Source organism: Suricata suricatta, chromosome 16, assembly GCF_006229205.1.
Source record: "Suricata suricatta isolate VVHF042 chromosome 16, meerkat_22Aug2017_6uvM2_HiC, whole genome shotgun sequence".
Lineage (NCBI taxonomy): Eukaryota > Metazoa > Chordata > Mammalia > Carnivora > Herpestidae > Suricata > Suricata suricatta.
The window spans coordinates 35,659,594-35,674,278 of record NC_043715.1 but is presented as its reverse complement, the minus strand read 5'-3'; the positions used below and the strand labels follow the sequence as shown (position 1 = coordinate 35,674,278).

General features: G+C 37.7%; 1 long non-coding RNA gene across 1 annotated transcript in view; it reads right to left on the bottom strand.

Annotated features, from left to right (window-relative positions):
• Positions 1–10,486: 10,486 nt before the first annotated feature.
• LOC115280543 overlaps positions 10,487–14,685 on the bottom strand; it is a 102,821-nt gene continuing 98,622 nt past the window's right edge. The window contains exons 3-5 of the long non-coding RNA XR_003903831.1: positions 11,404–11,563; positions 11,264–11,293; positions 10,487–10,615 (exon numbers count right to left, since the gene is read on the bottom strand). This is a non-coding gene — a long non-coding RNA (uncharacterized LOC115280543). The remainder of the gene's footprint in view (positions 10,616–11,263; positions 11,294–11,403; positions 11,564–14,685) is intronic.

The window sequence follows — 14,685 nt, the reverse complement described above, 5'->3', positions numbered from 1 at the left end:
AAAAAATAAAGAAAATGGAGAGGAAAGAGACGAGAAAAAGAGAAGAAAAGAAAAAGAAAAAAAAGAAAAAGAAAAAAAAATTTTTAAATAAAGGGGGTCAGAAACAACAAAGGACAGTGGACAGTCTAAAAGTGTATGACCAGTTGAGGGGAGAGGTAGGGATGAGATATAGAAAAATATATCTGGATTGCAAGAAGGTAAAAGAAAAAAAGGGTGAAAGGAGAAAGGAAAATAAGGAGTAAAAATTTTTAAAAATTTAAGTAAAAAAAGTAATAATAATAATAAATTCATACAGAAAAAGAAAAGAAAAAAAATGAAGAAAAAAAGAAAAAAAATTATTTAAAAAAAAAACAAAAAAAATAGCAGCTCCCCCTCGTGGATAGGCATGGTTTGATGTGGTAGGTCTCGGAGGCTGCTCTCAGAGGCTCTGCCTTGGTGTCTGCAGAGATTAGATAGGCGGCACTATAGCTCCACTGAACTACACACTGTAGGCCACTCTAAATGAGTCTGATCTCCTTGTGCTGTGTTTGAGCAGAGTTGTATTTTCCAGGCCCGCCTTAGTTCAAAGTTCCAGTCCATGCACTTTTATGCTACCACAGATGAGATGTATTTGCTTTGGTGGCTGGCTTCTTTGGGGGAGGAATCGGTTTGTCTTGCCTCAGGCAGGGATTTCGGCTGCCCCTGCCTGAGGCAAGATGCACCGCAGGAGGTGAAGTGCACACAGTCATAGACCCAACCCCCAGCTGGGACCGTGTTTGAGTTGTGAGAGGAATGAGTTCACAGCTGTTGCCAGAGGCGGAGGCGGTGCTGGGTGCTGCTGGAAATGGGCTGGGAGCTCCTGCAGCCTGAGCATGCACCCAGGTCTCCACCGCCGCCAACTCCCTGCTGGGATCGCACAGAGGTGGGGGCTATTTTTTCCCTTTTGGCACCCAGGATTCAGGGTTCACTCGGCCAATGCTGGGGGCAAGATATGCCGTGGAAATGAGGTGTGTGCTCCCACTCCCAAAACTGGGGTCGAAGTGAGCACCCCTGACACCACCGCTGCCGCATCGCCGACTCCTCGCCAAGATGGCATCAGGCTGGAAACTGTTCTTTCCTTTGCGCCACCTGGGTTTGAGATTTAGTCTACCCAGCAGTTATCTATGGAGTGAGCTTCTCTCTCCAAGCACGGTTAAGCATTCTTTACCTCTTCCCCAGAGACAGTACTATGAGCGTGTTCAGTCTCTCTGTCTCTTCCCTTTTTCTCTCAGGCTCCACGCACTTGCCCCGCGTTGGGCTGGGGCTTCCACCTCCCCTGCCTGTCTCAGGCTGACCCGTTTTGCAATCTCCCCAGTTCGCACTCACTCACTCAGGTATCCTTCAGGTTCTCTTCCTTCTGGAGTCCATATTTTCTCCTTCTGCTCTTGCAGATGAGAGGAATGTCCTTCTCAGTTCGATCGATGGGGCAGACGAAGTTTACAGAGCTCCCTTGTTCTCCACCATCTTGGCTCCTCCAGCTCTGCTTTTAATGTCTGGTAGAATTTCCCTGGGAAGCAATCTGTCTCGGTGCTCTTATTTTGGGGGAAATTTTTGATAACGGATTCTGTTTCTTCATTGGTTATTGATCTATTCATGCTTTCTATCTCTTCCTGTTTGAATTTTGGTAGTGCATGTATGTTTGGGGATTTGTCCATTTCTTCTAGGTTGTCCAGCTGGTTGGCATATAGTTTTTTTATAGTAATCTCTAATGATTACTTGTATTTCTAAGGTACTTGTTGTAATAGATCCATTTTCATTCATGATTTTGTCTATTTGGGTGCTCTCTCTTTTCTTCCTAAGGAGCCTGGCTAGAAGTTTATCAATTTTGTTTATTTTTTCAAAGAACCAACTCTTGGTTTCATTGATCTGTTCAACTGGTTCTTTTTTTTATTCTATATTGTTTATTTCTGCCCTGATCTTTATTATTTCTTTTCTTCTGCTGGGATCGTGGTCCTCTTGCTACTCCCTTTCTAGTTTCATTAGGTGCTCTGTGATATTTTGAATTTTTGCTTTTTCTAGTTTGTTGAAATAGGCCTGGTTGCAGTGAACTTTCCTCTTAGCACTGCTTTTTATGCATCTCAGAGATTTGGAATTATTGTATTTTCATTTTTATTTGTTTCCATGTATTTTTTAATTTCTTCTCTAATTGTCTGATTAGCCCAATCATTCTTTAGGAGCATAGCTTTTAACCTCCACATTTTTGGTGGTTTTCCAGACCTTTTCCTGTGGTTAATTTCAAGTTTCATAGCATTGTGATCTGAAAGTTTGCATGGCATGATCTCAATTCATTTATATTTATGGAGGACTGCTTTATCTTCCAGTATATGATCTATCTTGGAGGATGTGCCATGTGCACTCTAAAAGAAGGTAATTCCATAACTTCAGGATGCAGAGTTCTAAATATATCTATCCATTCCATCTGTTCCAATGTGTCATTCAAGTCCATTGTTTCTTTAGTGATCTTCTGCCTGGTTGATCTATCCATTGCTGTCAGCAGAGTATTAAAATTCCCTGTAATTAGCACAGTCTTCTCAATAAGATTGTTTCTGTCTGTGATTAATTGTTTTATGTATTTGAACTCTCCTGAATTTGGCACATAGATGTTTATAATTGTTAGTTCTTCCTGATGGAGAGACCCTGTAATTATTATATAATGTCCTTCTTCATTTTTTTTACTGCCTTTACTTTAAAGTCCAGTTTGTCTGATATAAGTATGACTGCTTTAGCTTTGTTTTGGCTTCCAGTTGCATGATAGATATTTCTCCATCCCTTTACTGTCAATCTGAAGGTGTCTTCAGGTCTCTTGTAGACAGCAAATAGATGGATTTTTTAATCCATTCTACTATCCTGTGTCATTTGCTTGGAGCATTCAGTCCATTTACATTCACTGTTATTATTGAAAAATGTAGGTTTAGAGTCATTGTGTTCTCCCTAGAATTCATGTTTAGTTGTGTGTCTGGCACCTTGTATTCTTTGCAACATTTCCCTCATAGAGTCCCTCTTAGGATTTCTTATAGGGCTGGTTTGGTAGTCATGTATTCTCTCAATTTTTATTTGTTAGGGAACACCTTTTTCTCTCCTACTATTTTGAATGACATGCCTGCTGGATTAAGGATTCTTGGCTGCATGTTTTTTCTGTTCATCACATTGAAGATTTCCTGCCATTCCTTCCTGGCCTGCCAAGTTTCATTAGATAGGTCTGTAACCACTCTGATAGGTTTTCCTTTGTAAGTTTTGGCCCTTTTATCTCTAGCTTCTTTCAGTATTCTCTCTTTATCTTTATATTTTGCCAGTTTCACTATGACATGTTGTGGAAAAGGTTGATTCTAGTTACATTTTATGGGGGTTCTTTGTGCCTCTTGAATTTGAGTGTCTATTTCTTTTCCCAGATTCAGGAAATTCTCAGTTATAATTTGGTCTAATACTCTTTCAGGACCTCTCTCTCTTTCTTCTTTTCAGAAATTCCTAGGATACGGATGTTTTTCCATTTGATTGTATTACTAAGGTCTTGAATTCTCCTTTCCTGCCCCTGGATCAGTTTCTCTCTTTTTTTCCCTCAGCTTTCTCTTTTGCTATAACTGTGTCTTCTAATTCACCTATTCCTCTCTCTGCCTCTTCAATCCATGAGGTGGCTGCCTCCACCTTACTATTCACCTCTTTTATAGCCTTTTTTTAAACTCATCACAGCTATTTTCAAAGTCCCTAGTCATTCTGTCAGTAGCTTCTCTGATGCTTTTTTCATGCCCAGCAATTAATTTTATGACAATTGTTCTAAATTCTTGTTCAGTTATGTTGGTTAGATCTGTTTTAAGCAGTTCTTTGGCTGTGACTTCTTCCTGGAGTTTCTTTAGGGGAGAGTTCTTTCGTTTTGTCATTTTGGCTAGTTTTCTGTCTCTTGTCAGTTTTAAAAGTTCATTGTGCACTGTGTACCTGTTAGTATTGCTCTGTTAAATGAGGCTTATTGACTGTCCAGGGCCTGTCATTTTAGGAAATGCTCTTTTAATGGGGTCTTTCAGTTTCTCTTGTTGTGCCATTGAGTATTTTATTTCCCTACTCAGCGATATTTGGGACTCTCCATCTTGCATAACTTTAGCTTGTTTCTTGCAGTAGCCTGAAAAGGACAACAGACAGACAAACACACAGGGAACAAAAGCACAGAAATGCAGAGATAAATCAAAGGAACAAATTAAAAGGGGAAAGGAAGAAAACAATGAACAGAAAGGAAAGAGAAGAAAAGAAGAGAAGAAAAAAATAAAGGGAGACAGAGACAACAAAGGACAATGGACACTAAAAGCATATAACCTCTCAAGGGTAGAAATAAGGATGAGATAAGGTAGAATATATCTGGATGACAAGAGAATTAAAAAGAGGGAGTAAGTAAAAAGGAAAATAAAGAGTAAAAATTAACAGAAAAATAAAAAATAGAGTAAGAAAGATACTACTAATAAAAAATAAGTACAAAAAAAGCAGCAGCTCCCCCTAGCGGATAGGCATAGTTTGTTGTAGGTAGGTTTCTGGGGCTGCTCTAGGAGGCCGTGACTTGGTGGTTGTGGAGAGTAGAACAGCGGCACCCGCAAGCTCAGCTCGAACTCAGCACTGGAAGCCACTCTTATGAGTTTGATCTCCTTGTGCTGCGGGTGAGCCAAGCTGTATTTTCCAGGCCCATCTCGCTTCAAAATCCTAGTTCATGCACTTTAATGCTACCACAGATGAGATGTACTCGCTTTGGTGGCCAGCTTCTTAGCAGGGATCTCATAGGGAGAGGGAGAAGCTTCTCTTAGCACCTTCCAGGATTCATGCCGCTGCTGCCGGAGGCGAGTTACGCTCCCACAGCCTCGGTACTCTCCCACAGCTGCTGCTGCTGCTGCCAACTCATTGCCAGGATTGCATAGAGGTGGGGCTATTTTTCCTGGTGCCACCTGGGATTTGCGCTGCTGCTGCTGCTGGAGGCAAGGTGCGCTTCTGCGGCTGCAGCCACCGCCAACTGCCTGCCAGGATTGCGTAGGGGTGGGGGCTGTTTTTCCTGGTGCTACCTGGGATTTGTGCTGCCCAGCGGTTATATTTGGAGTCAGAAGTTTTTTCTCCATCCCGGGTTAAAAGTTCTTTATCTCTTCTCTAGAGACAGTACTATGAGCGTGTTCAGTTTCTCTTTCTCTTCCCTTTGTCAGGGGCTCCATTCACTATCCCTGTTTTGGGCTAGGGCTCCCACTTCCCCTGCCCCTCTAGGCTTGCCCGATTTCCAGTCTCCCCAGTTCACACTCATTCACTCAAGGATCTTTGAGATTGTCTTCTTTCTGGAGTCTATTTTCTCCTCCCACTCTTGCAGATAAGAGTAATGTCCTCAGTTCGATAGATGTGGTGGACGAAGTTTACAGAGGTCCCTACTCTGCCATCTTACCTCCCAAACTAGACTTTAAAACAAAGACTGTAACAAGAGAAAAAGAAGGGCATTATATAATCATAAAGGGGACAATTTAACACAATATTTAAGAATTGTAAATATTTATGCACTCCACATGAAAGAACCCATATATATAAAACAATAGCAAACATAATGGATATAAATGATGATAATACAATAAGAGTAGGGGACTTTAACACATCACTTACATGAATGGACAAATCACCTAAGCAGAAAATAAACAAGGTCACAACATCTTTGAATGACACGCTGGTCCAGAATCCACATTTTTTTCCGACTGCAAATGGAACATTCTCCAAAATATATTACATATTAGGTCACAAAACAGGCCTTAACAATGACAGAAAAATTGAAGTCATACCATGTACTTTTTCTGATTATAATTCTATAAAACTAGCAATAAGCCACAAGAGAAAATATGGTAAGACCACAAATCCATGGTCGTTACACAATGTGCTAATAAACAATGAATGGGTCAATCAAGAAGTCAAAGAATAAATATAAAAAACATGGAAACAAATTGAAAGGAAAACACAATTATCCCAAACCTGTGGTATACAGCAAAATGATCATAAGAGGAAAGTACAGGGGTGCCTGGGTGACTCAGTCAGTTAAGCATCCAGGTTCAGCTCAGGTCATGATCTCATGGTTCATGAGTTTGAGCCTCACATCGGGCTTTGTGCTGACATCTAGCTCAGAGCCTGGAGCCTGCTTCAGATTCTATCTGTCTGTCTGTCTGTCTGTCTCTCTCTCTCTCTCTCTCTTCTCCTGCTCATACTGTCTCTCTCTGTCTCTCAAAAATAAATAAAAATCATTTAAAACTTTTTTTAAAAAAGAGGGAAGTACATAGCAATACAGGCATACCTCAAGAAGCAAGAAAAATCTCAAATAACCTAAAGTTACACAGAATGAGCTTTAAAAAAAACAACGAATAAAGTCTAAAGCCAGCAGATGAAAGCAAATAAAAAAAGACTAGAGTAGAATAAAGGAGACAGAAACTAAAAATAGATAGATAGATAGATAGATAGACAGACAGACAGACAGACAGAGATGGAGAGGGGAAGAGAGAGAGAGAGTGAGAGATATCAAGGAAACCAGGAGCTGGTTCTCTGAAAAAAAACATAATGAAGTTGATAAACTTCTAGCCAAACTTATCAAAAAGAAGAGATGAAGGACTCAAATAAATAAAACCACAAACAAGAGAGGAGAAATAACAACCAACACCACAGAAATACAAACAATTCTGTAAGAATATTATGAAAAACTGAATGCTAAAATATTAGAAAACCTATAAGAAATGGATAAAGTTTTAGAAACATATAAAGTACCAAAACTGAAACAAGAAGAAATACAAAACTTGAACAGACCAATTACCACAAAGAAATTGAATGAGTAACCAAAAAGTAATCACTTCACAGGTGAATTCTACCAAATATTTAAAGAAGAATTAATAACTAATCCTCTCAAACTATTCCAAAGTTGAAAATAAAGGAAAACATCTGAATTCATTCTATAAGACCAGCATTACTCTGACACTGAAGCCAGACAGACTATCCTAAGAAAAAAACTATAGACTAATATCCTTGATGAAATAGATGTAATAATTCTCAATAAAATGCTAGCAAACTGAATCCAACAATACATTTATAAACTCAGTCACACAATCAAATGGGATAATCTTGGGTTGCTGGGATAATTGAATATTTGCAAATCAATCAATGTGAGACACCATATTAATTAAAAAAGGATAATAAATATATGATCATTTCAATGGATGCAGAAAATGTGTTTGACAAAGTATAACATCCATTTATTATAAAAAGAAAACCTCAGCAAAGCAGGTTTAGGGTGAACATATCTTAACATAATAAAGGCCTCCTTTGGAAAACCCATAGCTAATATCATCATTAATTGGGAAAAACTGAGAGCTTTTCTTCTATGGTCAAGAAGAAGACAGATGTCCTCTCTCACCACTGTTATTTAACATAGTACTGGAAGTCCTAGCTAAAGTTATGAGAGGACAAAAGGGAATAAAAGGCATCCGCATTGGTAAGGAAGAAGTAAAACTTTCACTGCCTGTGGATTACATGATACTATATATAGAAAACCCCAAAGATTCCACCAAAAATGCTAGAACTGATAAACAAATTTTGTAAAGTCACAGAATACAAAATCAATGCCACAAATTGAATTTCTATACCAATAATGAAGCAACAGAAAGAGAAATTAAGGAATCAATCCTATTTACAACTGTACCCAAAACAGATACCTATGAATACACCTAAATGAAGAGGTGAAAGATCTGTACTCTGAAAACTATAGAACACTTGTGAAAGAAATTGAAGATAACATAAAATATGAAAATACATTCATGACCATGGATCAGAAGAACATTTAGTGTTAAAATGTCTACACTACCCAAAACAATCTACCCATTTAATGCAATCCCTATCAAAATACCAATAGCTTTATTCATGGAGCTGGAACAAACAATTCTAAAATTTATGTGGAACCACAAAAATCTCCAAATAGCCAAAGCAACCTTGAAAAAGAAAGGCTGGGGGCATCACAATTCCCGACTTCAAGTTATATTATAAAGTTGCAGTAATCAAAACAGTATAGTCCTAGCACAAAAATAGACACATGGATCAAAAAGATAGAATTGAAAACCCAGACATGAACCCACAACTATACAATTAACATTTTATAAAGCAAGAAAGAAAATGCAATGGGAAAAAGATAGTCTCTACAGCAAATGGTGTTGGGAAAACTGAATAGCAACATCTAAAAGTGAAAGTGGACCACTGTCTTATATCATGCACAAAAATGAGTTCACAATGAATCAATGTCCTAAATGTGAGACCTGAAGTCAAAAAAACCCTAGAGGAAAACACAAGCAGTAATCTCTTTGACATCAAACATAGCAACTTCTTTTGAGATACATCTCCTGAGGCAAAAGAAACATGAGCAAAAATAAACTAATGAGATTTCATCAAAATAAACAGCTACGGCACAGTGAGGGAAATGATCAATAAAACTAAAAGGCAGTCTATGGAGTTTCAGAAGATAATTTCAAATGACATGTTCAATAAAGGGCTAGTATTCAAAAAATATAGAGAACTTATAAAACTCAATAACCAAAAAACAAATAATCCAATCAAAAAATGGGCAGAAGACATGAATAGTCATTTTTCCAAAGAAGACATATAAATGGCCAATAGACACATTAAAATATGCTCAAAATTACTGATCAACAGGGAAGTATAAATCAAAACTAAAATGAGATATCATCTCACACTTATCAGACTGGCTAAAATCAGACTCCAGAAACAGCAGTTGTTGGTGAGAATGTGGATAGAAAAAAATCCTCTTTCTCTGTTGGTGAGAATGAAAACTAGTGTAGGCACTGTGTAAAACAGTCTGGAGGTTCCTCAAAAAGTTAAAAATAGAACTTCCCTAAGATCCAGCAATTACACTATTAGGTATTTACCCAAATAATACAAAAATACTAATTCAAAAGGATACATGCACTTCAACATTTATAGCAGCATTATCAATAGTAGTTAAATTATAGAAACAGCCCAAATGTCTATCAACTGATGAACAGATAAAGAACTATATATGTATGTATATATATATATATATATATATATGTATATGTATATAGTGAAATATTACTCAGTCATAAAAATAAAGTTCTGCCATTTGCAATGGCAAGGATGGAGCTAAAGATTTATAATGGTAAGCAAAATAAGTCAGTCAGAAAAATACCAATACCGTATGATTTTACTGATATGTGGAATATAAGGAAGAAAACAAATGAGTGAAGAGAAGAAAGAGAGAGAGGCAAATTAAGAAACAGACTCTTACCTATAGAGAACTAACTGATGGCTACCAGGGCAAAGGTGGGTGGGGGGATGGGATGGGTCAAATAGGTAATGGGGATTAAGAAGTACATTTTTGTAATGAATGCCAGGTGTTAAATGGAAATGTTGAATCACTGTATTGTACACCCAAAACTAATATTACAGTGTGTCTTAGTTAATTGGAATTTGAATTAAAACTTTAAAAAGTAAGTAAAAATAAAAATAAAAAGGAAGAAGTAATTCATATGTCTATTAATTGATTAGTGAATAACCAATTGTGGTGAATCCATACAATGGACTATTATTCAAACATAACAAGAAATTTGCTTCTGATGCATCTTACAGTATGAATGGTCCTTGAAAACATTATGCTAAGTGAAAGAAGTCAGATACAAAAAAAACACTTATTTATGATTCCATATATATGAAATGTCTATAATAGGAAAACCCATAGAGACAGAAAGTAGATTATTGGCTGCCAGGGCTTTGGGTGGGGTAAATGGGGAATGATGTTTAATGGGTATATATGTGGTTTCTTCTTGGAGTAATGAAAATATTCTGGAATTAGATAGTGGCAGTGGTATCACAATGCTGTAAATGGTTTAAAAGTTACTTAATTTTACATTTAAAAACTACTGAAATGGTGAATAGGTAAATGGGTGTGTGAATTTTATCTCAATTTTTAAAAAAGCAATTATATAAGGCTTTCTCATTTTTTACACACCTCCACTTTTCTCTACCACCTCATGGATCCTGGCAGTTTTCATGGGAGATAACCATGGGAGAAGAGATTAACTATTTCCCATTGTGATTCATCTATCCTTACCCAGTGAAAACTAATTTTTTTCTTATTTTTGCTAAGAAATCCAGAAGAAATCTATGTAGTTGGCACCAAATCATTTTCACCTTTTCTAGTGAAGCTAGAGGTCAACTGTCCACAGTGTTAACAGCAGCCCAAGTAAGTCCCTGTGACTCACCATCCCTTCCCTTTCACATAAATATTTCTTGACTTTTTCATTGTTTGAATAAATTACAAGGCAAGAGATCCTGAGAGGTTGCTGATTAAAGTCCCTTTTATTGTAAAAAAAACATAATTAAATAATGCTTGGATTTATCCTCTCTTTGGGAGATGTAGCAAAAAAAGATACTAGAATCTCAAATGACACAGAAAGTCATCCAGTTAATAATACATTTTTAATTGTCACAGCTAGCTGCATTGCAATCATGTCTGCAAGGTTTAGCTGTATTTACAGAAATTAAACTGCAAATCAAGTTGTGAAGCTCTCCCCTCTTAGGAGTTGTACAATGACTATTAAACAAAATAGAAATTAAAACAGCATGGAGTTATAAATAGCCTGCTGCTTGGTATAGCTTGTCAATCTGTTACTACTTACATATTTTCTGTAACAGCTCTCTAATTAGCACTCACTTTTGATACTACTGGTCCTAAAATGTTTACATTGGAAGTTACAAATTACTGCTTAATTATACTAGCTACTTTGTTTTATATGAAGTATAAATAAAATCCCATTCATACTATAAAAAAACATGTGCTGTCATCACTTTTTCTATAAGATGACTAATAAAGAGTGCCAGTTTTACACTGGATACCAGCAATGAGCAACTTTAATTAAATTTGGTAGTATAAGAACTCATGACTTTACGTCCTTTAGTAGTGAATTGCTTGCGAGTATGAAAACTTTGCTTAAATGAGTCAAGTGATACAATCCCAGTAAAATAGCAAACTCAGCGTTTGACTTGCAAGCTTCAGGAAAAAGTTGTTTTCAAAAGTTTTCAGCTCCCTACCTGCGGCTATGCACTTAGGAAATCAGAATATTTGTGCTTCCACAAAACCCAGTCTGGGTAAACCCTGGAATCAGTGCTGGGAGGGGTCAGAGCAGGGAGTAACCACTATTCTGGGGGGAAAAATCAGGGCAATGCTTCTTATAAAACTCACTTTTTGGCAGATCCATTCCATGAAGTCTCCCTGTGAAATAAGCCAGACCAATCTTTCTGTCGTTGAGAATTCTTCATCCAAACTCCTGTTGCTTAAACTAATGTAAATTGTATTGTTTTTCAAAATATTCACTTTCTTACCACCAGATAGAAGAAATTAAAGAAGGATGAGGAATCTCACTCCACCGGCATGTGACATATGACAGTGGCTACTTCAACAGAGTTTTGAGTGTCATTACATGGTCTGGCATAGCTCATGAGGTCAGCATGTATCAGATAAAATCTGCTCTTTTCCTTGGTCCTGGAATGAAGATAATGCAGGAGAGCTAAAGTCAACCCATGATGGACATGAACTTAAAACAAATTGAAATTTTAGGGGCCATTTATTTTTTACTTAGCCTATGCTGACTAATGCATATAGTTAGTCATCATGTGCTATGTTATATTTAGTAAAAATATAATATTGAATGAATGAACAAAGTAATAGATGGGTGGAACAAAAACTGTAATTATTATTATTGAGATCATATCTGCATATTCACATACAGGTCGTCCATGTTAATAGGAAATTGTTCTACATTATATTGAGACCAGCTGTATTTTCTGGGCACAAGGCCCACATATCTACATTTTACTCAGAAAGGCAAAGTTGATCAACATCCCCACATATCTCCCTAATTACCAGAAATTGTAGACCATATCGGAGGCCAGCTTTCCCTCATAACCTAATCAGTAGTGGTAATCCTTCTCCATCACCTTGCCCATGCCTTTGCAATTTATCTACATCACAGAAACATTGTTCCATTTCTTTAATGTGTTTCACAAACTCTTTTATAACATAGAAAAGGCCAAGTGGCAGGTCCAATGCATCTGCACAAAGAGGGTTATTTGGATTTGGAAAATAATCAGGGTACAACACAGGGTGACCTGCCTCCCACATAAGTAATCTCCTGGTTCAGCCTCAACACACACAATTTTGGATCTGTTGATATGCTAATTATCAGCTGTTCTTGTAAGTACATAAAATATTAGCACTCCACATAAAATCCCAATTGCATTGTCCCTAGAAATCTTCATCAAGTGTCACATATTGTGGAAATTGTTTATTCTGGTCTATAAATACTGGCCACCATGACTTGTTGGTAGAGTTTTGTTTGGAAGATTAATTTTAGATTAGCTCCAGATTAACTTCAGAACCGGTATTATTTCACATACTCCAGTCCTCCACATAAGCCATAACTAAGACCAATTTCTCATGAAACCAAAAACCCAGAGGAAACGAAAGTATTTGTTGAAACTGCACTTCTGGTCATATAGTCTCCTTTAGCATTCTCTGCCTCAGTGGGTCTGGAAAGTTGTAGAAATGAAAGGTCCCTTCTTGATAGTGGCAAAACAGACAGAGACTACTGCCATCTGCCATTCCTTCAAACAATGTTCAGTATGTCACAGAAAAGGAGTAGCACTTTTTTCTATCCAAAAATATTCTGTCTTATTTCCAATACTACCTGACCTAAAAACTACAGCTCCCCTGTAGTTGAAGCTGAGGGAAGAAAGTCACAGAGAGGCCTAGCTAACAAAAACTTGAAGGCTCAGATTTCCATCAGTATAGGACAAATTGAGTTTGAGGTGTCCATGAAATACTTGAACAGCCAATTACCCCTTGGGAAGAAACTAAACTTAACCGTTTCAATAGCTGTTCAGTGAGCTCCTTCTATGTTCCTGCTGTGGGAAGAACAAGGAGCAAAGGAGACTGTCCCTGACATCACAGACCTTCCAGCTGAAAGAGCAGAAAGTAAGCAAAGAAATCTTCATACAAAATCAGTGCTGTCATAGAGAAATTACAGGGTGCTATGGAAGCAAGAAGAGCAGCTCTTAACCTAGTCTATAGGGTGAGGTCAGAAAAGGAAGATTTCCTTGAGGAGTGATAATTAATCTAAAACATGAAAGATACCTATTAGGTGACCAGGTAAAGGGTAAAGAGAAAGGAAGCTTCTAGTAGGTACACAGCAAGTGTAAAAGTCTGGAGATGAGAAGGAACATGGGGCCAGGATAAACTGAAAAGGATTGTCTGGTACAATACAAAGTCCAAAGAGAGAAATGGTAGGAGATGAGGCTGACGAGTCAGTCAAAAAGGATCTTTGAGCAAATGTTGGGAACGCTGGGTTTCATAATGAGGCAATGGAAACTCATTGAAGAGGCTTAAGCAATAATCAGACTTATGTGTTAGTAAATCTGCAAATTTTGGCTGCAATGTGAAGGATTGCAAGAGTGGGTGCGGGAAGTCCAATTAGGATGCTGGATTTAGTTATCTATTGCTATGTAACAAGTTATTCCAGATATCTTTCCTGCTGAATGTCTAATTGAAGATAAAAGAACCAGGTACCAGTATTCTATAAACAATAGTATGATATTAATTATTATAAATTATTAGTTGCTTTATAATTAAGATAGTTAACTCAGTAATTATTAAGAAAAATTAAATATTTATTGATTACATATAATAATATTATCATTATATTATATTGATTACATGTATTACTTATATGCCAGACATGGACCTAAGCAGCTTACATTTAACCTTTCAATAGCCTCATGAGGTGGGTCACACCATCTCTTGTGGAACAGATGCACCAAGGGATAAAAAACTTTTCCCACAGGGAAATGGTGGATATGTTGTTGCATATGGAGTCTCTCACTTCAGAGCACTGTATTGTGGCCTTTATGCTCATTATAAAACTCAAGCCATCCAGGGGTGCCTGGGTGGCTCAGTCAGTTAAGTGTCCGACTTTTATCACAGTCCATGGGTTCGAGCCTCATGTTGGGCTCTGTGCTCACAGCTCAGAGCCTGGAGCCTGCTTCAGATTCTTTGTCTCCCTCTCTCTCTGACCCCACTCACATGGTCTTTTGGAAACTTTTGCCATTTTTCCTAGCTTCTCTGACTATGATTGGCTTTTCTACAATTTTTCAATCTTTCTCTTAGGTGCACCATCTTCTCCACCTAGCTTTACATATCAAAGTTCCTCAGGGTTTAGACCAGGCTCTTTGTTTTTTCAAATATCCTCCTAGGCAACTCTGTCACTTTTTTTTTATAATAGTTTATTGTCAAATTAGTTTCCATATAATACCCAGTGCTTCTCCCCATAAGTGCCCCCCACCATGACCATCCTCCCTCCCCTCTCCCCCTCCCTCTTCAGTCCATGGTTCGTCTCCAGTATTCAGTAGTCTCCCTTGATCTGTGTCCCACACTCTTCCCCACTCTCTTTCCCCCTTCCTCTCCCCATGGTCCCCTGCCAGGTCTCTCCTGTTAGACCTATGAATGCAAACATATGGTATCTGTCCTTCTCTGTCTGACTTATTTCGCTTAGCATGACACCCTCAAGGTCCATCCACTTTCCTACAAATGGCCATATATCATTCTTTCTC